This window comes from Zea mays, chromosome 7, assembly GCF_902167145.1.
Source record: "Zea mays cultivar B73 chromosome 7, Zm-B73-REFERENCE-NAM-5.0, whole genome shotgun sequence".
NCBI lineage: Eukaryota > Viridiplantae > Streptophyta > Magnoliopsida > Poales > Poaceae > Zea > Zea mays.
The window spans coordinates 110576817-110583237 of NC_050102.1; positions in this window are offsets into that span (position 1 = coordinate 110576817).

The window sequence follows — 6421 nt, forward strand, 5'->3', positions numbered from 1 at the left end:
AATTTATTGACAACTTCGTCAACAATAGATTCAGCCATGCCAATAATCTCCAGAGCTTCCTTCGTTTCTGGATCTGCTAGGGGATCGAACGGTTCCGGTGGCGGAGGTAATTCAGCTGAAGAAGGAAAAGGTTAAGTAGTCCGAAGCTATAAAAACAAACGCCGAAGCTAAAAGGCCACAAAATAATACCTATGCGTCTCTCGTGTTCTGCAGCTTCCTCAGCCTGTTTCGCTGCCACTCGAGCGTCATGAATATCTTTTTCACTTTTCTTCATAATTTCGTGAGTCATTTCTTGGCCACCATTTGCCTAGATGTCATTGTAAAATTTTCCGTCCATTAAACTTGCTTCGGCTGAGGAATCCTTTGTGTCATCCACTGAGAAGGCAGCTTCGGCTTGGGCCAGGGTTTTGACATGATCGCAACCCGCCTTCTCTAGGATGGCTGAAATTCCTCTTGCACCAGAGAACGCGCAGACATCCCCGCGATCACTTAAAATTTCTTCAAAAGCTTCGGCCTCTCCACTTATCCATTCGATAACACCTTCAGGGTCGCCTCATATAAAGTTATCTTCGTTGGAATAGGCACCCACGTTGGCGAAGCTAGCCTTTATCTTCTCCACGCAGCCTAGGGATTTATCGAAGCATCTTTCTTTGGATGCGCAAAGTTCTTTAACTGTTTTTTCTAAATAGTTTTTCCAATATTCACTAATATCTCGGTTGGCCTCTGCGAGACCACATTTTTCTTTGGCTTCGGCCAGCTGTTTCTGAAGGTCTTCGATCTCATTCTTTTGAATTTCAGCTTGAGCTTTGAAACTAGCTTCATCTTATTTCACTTTGTTTACCAATGAAATCAATATTTTGTCTTTTTCAAGACCTTCGTTTCTTAATTTGATTACCTCCGAACGAAGGTTGTTCAGAGCCATTGTATACCCTTCATCTTCAATATTTTTCTGTGCTCTAAGGGCATTGCTAAGGATTAAGCCCTGCAAGAGGAAGACAGCATTAAGCATAAACAAATAAAATATTTCGTTTTCAAAATACAAAATTAGCTTTTATACCTTTATGCTATTATACGCCAAACTGTCAGCGAGCTCATCCTTTGATAATATTGAAAGGCCATCTTCTAGCTTCGGGAATGCGATGCTTCTACCTATCTCCCGGCAAACGAATATCTCTTTATTATCCGGGAGACAGTACAAAAAATCTCCTTCCACACTGCCATTAAACACTAATGCCCCCTTCGGGTATTTCAATTTTTGGGCATAATGTTGTGCTTCTCATTTTTCTTCTTGAGAAAGTCCTTTTCCCGAAGAATAGCGAATGATGTAATCAATACTCTCTTTTAAAGCTTCAGGAGCAGGAGTTGCAACCTTTTCAGACGAAATTTGCTCTGGGGCCTTTTCTTCTGTTGCCTTTTCTTCAATTTCGGCAGGCTTTTTCTCAGCGGGCTCTGAAGGCCCAGCATCGGTTTCAGCCTCAATTACTGCAGCTTCGACTCTTGCCCGCTTAGCATCAGCTTCGGTTCGTGCCGTGGAAGCTTCGACAACTTTCCCTGTAGGAGCGGAACTCAAGGTTTCGGTTGTTTCTAGCACATCCAGTACATTTACCATTCTCCTCCTCTTAGGAGTTACGACAGAACCCATTTGTACCTTTGGTACTGTTACCTTTTCTGGAGGGCTCAAAACCTCTGGCATCTTTGTTATTTCTTCAATTTCTGGCTTTTCAGCCTTATCCACCTTCAGTTCAACCACCTTGATCGAAGGTGCCTTCGGCATTATAGTCGGTTCTTCAGTCTTCTGCGTGGGAGGAATAGTTTCTGTTGTTTTAGCAGCTGAAGAGGCCTCCCCGCCAAACTCAGGCACCACAGCCGGTTCAATATAACGCGGCCGGTGGGTAAGTACCTTCATCTTTTTGCCCGCAGCCTTCGGCACAGGCTCAGCTGGGGCGGCCAAAGCAGCAGCTTTTCTCTTCTTCCCCTGTCCTCGCAGCGGGTAGCGATAGTCGGGGTAGACAAAGCCGATGGCGTCAAAAACTTTGTTCATTCTCTTTTTTCCTCGACCTCCGAAGGCTGCAGATAGTGCATTATCTTCTGCCTTGGAATAAGCTCTAAGCAGCTCATCACTTGTAGCTTCGATGCATTTCAGCCAGTCATCGTTTGGTTCATCAAACTTATCCCCATACCTGAATGTATACTTCAGTCGGACCAGATCACCTTCGCTAGACTTGGTGATGGTCTCCTTCGGCATTTCCCAGCTCTCTACAAGCGGCGATACTCTGAATGCTATATGCTCTTGAATTAAATCTCTTGTACCAATGACGGAGCAGACAGTACTAAATGCCTTCTGACACGCTTCGGCGGTGTCATCAATTTCGACCTTCGGCTTTCGGAGACCGAAGCGGGACCATATGGGGCGCATGATAACCTCCTTGATGTCCTCCCTCACTGTCAAGTCGTTCTTTACATAAAATCATTCTTCCATCCAAGCTCCGGGCCATCTCTTCCGAAATGTTGGCACTAGGTGGCTTGCGTTGGAATGGGCGATAAATCCATAACAACCGAAGTTGTTGTGGTACTGTTCTTTACCCATGGCCTTCGTCTCATACAGAAGTTCGTGCATGCTGCATAAGCATTTCGCGCTTGGCTCCAACCCTTGGCTCCTTACTGCCCAGACGAAAACCCCATCCTTATTATGGCTTCGGGGGTGATCTGATGAAGGAAGATTTGGTAGGTTTTCAGCACTTCAACTACAAACTTACTCAAAGGGAACCGAAGTCCATCCTTGAAGAAGCTCCGGTAGATCACAACTTCATTTTCTTCAGGGGCTGGGACGTTGTTGTCTCCGCCAGCCCTTACAATAGACATATCCCGAAAGTATCTTCCTCTCATGTTCTCAAGATGACTTTGTTTGATGGTCGATTTACCGAAAATCGAATGACTTGGTCTCCAGGGCCGATCCTCAGAATCTTCGCCCCCACTTTCCGCGTCATAACTATCACTGTCACCAGTATCTTCAGACATGCCCTCTAGTATATCCTTAGTAATCTTCTCTGTATTTGTTTTTTCTATAGACTCGATAAATCCAGCAATGTAAGGATTCACAACCTTCTTCTCCTCAAAAAGCTTCTCCTCTTCAGTCAGCTTCGTCTCAGCAGAAACCTTCTTGTCTTGAGACATTTTTCCTTCAGAAATGACGAAAATGCGTCTTTTAACCGAAGCTCAGAAAGCTTGAAAAACTAGCAAGCGTTAATGGGCAAGAGCTATGAAATTGAGTAAATGATACAAGCAGCGTATCAAATATAAATGGTGTGAGTTCTTATTTATACGCGCAACACGCTCCAAATTGGGGGGGGGGTGTCCGTCATTGACTGTTGCTATTCTAGCAAATGGAAGGTGTTTTTTCGGACCTTCGGTTTAAGGCCTTCGTCCATGTCGCAGTCTGAATTCGTTACCTTAAACAAATTAATATTGCGAGGGGCTACTGTTGGAGGCCTTCGTCCTCCGAAGGTCCTCAAAAACGTAATTTAACAATATCTTCCAAGTGTGATATATGAACAGGTACCTTCGGACTCGGGTTAAAAGCATATACGATGTAAAAAGCATGATCGTGACGAAGATTGGAGTTGCTTCGAAGCTACGCGCAAGGGAGCTTCGGCTAAATAACGGAAAAAGGAATCGACTTAAAGGGAAAAAGACTATCTAGTCCTCATAGATTTATCTATAAGTCAATAGTAAATGTAAAGGACATGAATGTAATTTCCCACAGGCTGCGTCCTGTGCCTATAAATAGATGAACAGTACCCCCGTACTGTTCACGTTGACTGGTACTTGCTTGCGCGTCACGCTTGTACTCTTTACCTCCTGTCAAGTTGAAGGTACATATGTAACTCAACATTGTCTCTATTTTTCCATATTAATATAATGAGGATGAATTGATAATGTTATGTGATCGTTCATGTTGTCTCTTATATTTCATATACTTCTTCTCTTATTAACATATACTACGATGATGAAGGTATGTCCTTCATGACATTCGTACGAAGATCATTATATCATAAGGGAGATAATGCTTCGAAGGACGAAGGGTATTAACACTTGACATTCTGTGTTGCCTTGTTCTTAATTCATAGCATTTGAGAACAAGTCCCCAACATTATCAGTTTAAGAAATGTCTAAAATAAAAATTGTACATCTTAATGAGTTATACAACTTTATAGTTAAAACTTTTTTCATTTAAATTAATTTACTACATCAAAATGAGATTTGAAAATTGTCTTTGTCTAGTGTAGAAAGAAGAGGCTATTTAAATTCATACCTTTAGTTTTGCCACCTTCCTTATTTTTATCTTTAGTTGTATTTTTTGATCAGTTTTGTCCTTCTGCTCTATAGCACTAGAAGGACAAAACTGAGAAAAAAACACGACTAAGGGAAAAATGAGAATACCAGCAAAACTAAGGGTAAAAAAGAGGGAATTCTTTGCCAAGTGTTAAAAAGTAAACACTCAGCAAAGAAGCTCTATGCCGATTGCCGAGTACCAACACTCAGCAAAGAGTCATGTTGGTACTCGGCAAATAGCTTTTTTGCCCAGTGCTCGGAAAAGAAAACACTCAGTAAATTACATGGCGGCAAAGACGTGTTTTCGATAGTGATTCACTATTACGAGAGTGGCTTTTAGGAGGCAAAAAATGGTTTAGCAATAATAGATTACCTGTTCATCTCTACCTGATCAACGATTTGCAGAGCCGGATAGAAACACGAGCTGTCCTTAAAGTATATTTCTAGGGATTGCTAAAACTATAGAATGAGTAATCCCTATAAATCATTTTTATAGAAACTAATTTTAAAATAGAAAAAATATTTTGTGGAGGCCCACGTGTGGACGAAACCTCACACGATGATGCATCACAAATGGCATGGTTTCCATGAGAGGCAGCCAGCCCTAACCCATCCGTTTCTAAAAATTCATCGATATATCACATGAAATACGCGCACATGTATGTAGCAGCGGGGGTTCGAAACCCCACAACATCATTTAATTTAATAGCAATAGGGTTCCTTCGATCTCCTCTCCTCCGTTTCTCTGGTTACCAAATCAAATCAGCTCGTAGTGTTCAGTTCATCTCACTCAATTGTGACTAAGGTCTTGTTTGAATAATCTTGTATTCATCTCAATTCACATGTATTGTTGTGGATTGAGGTGTAATTTAATTTAATTTACACTTCAATCTTTCTTAGTACACATAAATTACGGTGAATACGAGATTAAGCAAATAAGGCCGCACTAAAGGGGAGAAACTCGTATTGACTTTATCTGACTTTAGAATAAGTATTTAAGACACTAAATAAATTCAAATTAAAATCATATATTTCAACTATAAAATGGTAGATATCATTGAGCATTGTGGCTTTTATATGGCTCCTTTTGTATCTGAAGTCGTTTTAATTCAAAACGTAAGAAATTCAAACAAATTTTACTTGATAAATGGTTTCGAATAAAAAAATTGACAACTAGAAGTTGTATAACTCTTTGAGATTATAACTTTGATTTTTACTGGCTCACCCATAATTTAAATTTCAAAATGTGAGCACTTAAGACTAAATTTTGAGACCATAGATGATTACAAATGGAAAAAATATCATTGTAATGTTTTATATTGTTTTGAGATCTATAACTTTACTTTTGGTCATTTCTCTATCCTAGACGTTTGAAAAGTTTGAAAATTTTTAATTTTAAAATATGAGAACTTCTAACAAAATTTATTGTATCAAAATGATTTTAAATAAAAAAAATTGTCAGCTATAAATTTAGATCTCTTCGTATATGCAATATTGATATAAAGTTTATCTTTATTTAACTTTGTTTGAAAATCACAACAACACTACTGCTCATTTTTGGCGGCCTCAATTATTTTTGGCGGCTAGGGTGAAGCCGGCGAAAATAAGTGGTTATTTTCGGCAGCTGACATTGACCGCCGAAAATAACCTTATTTTCGGTGGCTTCTGACACGGCCTTATTTTCGGCGGCTTCACCCTGGCCGCTGAAAATTAAGCTTTTTAAACGTCGGTTTCTTCCTCCCTGTTTCTTCCCACGCCGATGCCTCTCACACAAGCCGCGCGCCCAACTGCTTCTCACACCGCGCCCGTGCCGCCCTGCTGCGCTAAGGAAGTAGATGCATGAGATGCTAGATTCGCTACGTCCAAAGTTAAACCTAAGCTCCGAGGATCCTTTTACATCAGAGGTTTCCAGATTTTTTTTTAAACTACTAAAAGACTCTGGAGAGCCATTGCATGAACACACAAATGTAAGTATACTCGATTTTGTGACCCGACTCATGGCCACTAAGTCCAAGAATTTTTTTCTCGAGCAACTGTTACAATGAGATTTTAAATTTATTAGGAGATGTGCTGCCAAAGCCCAATAAGT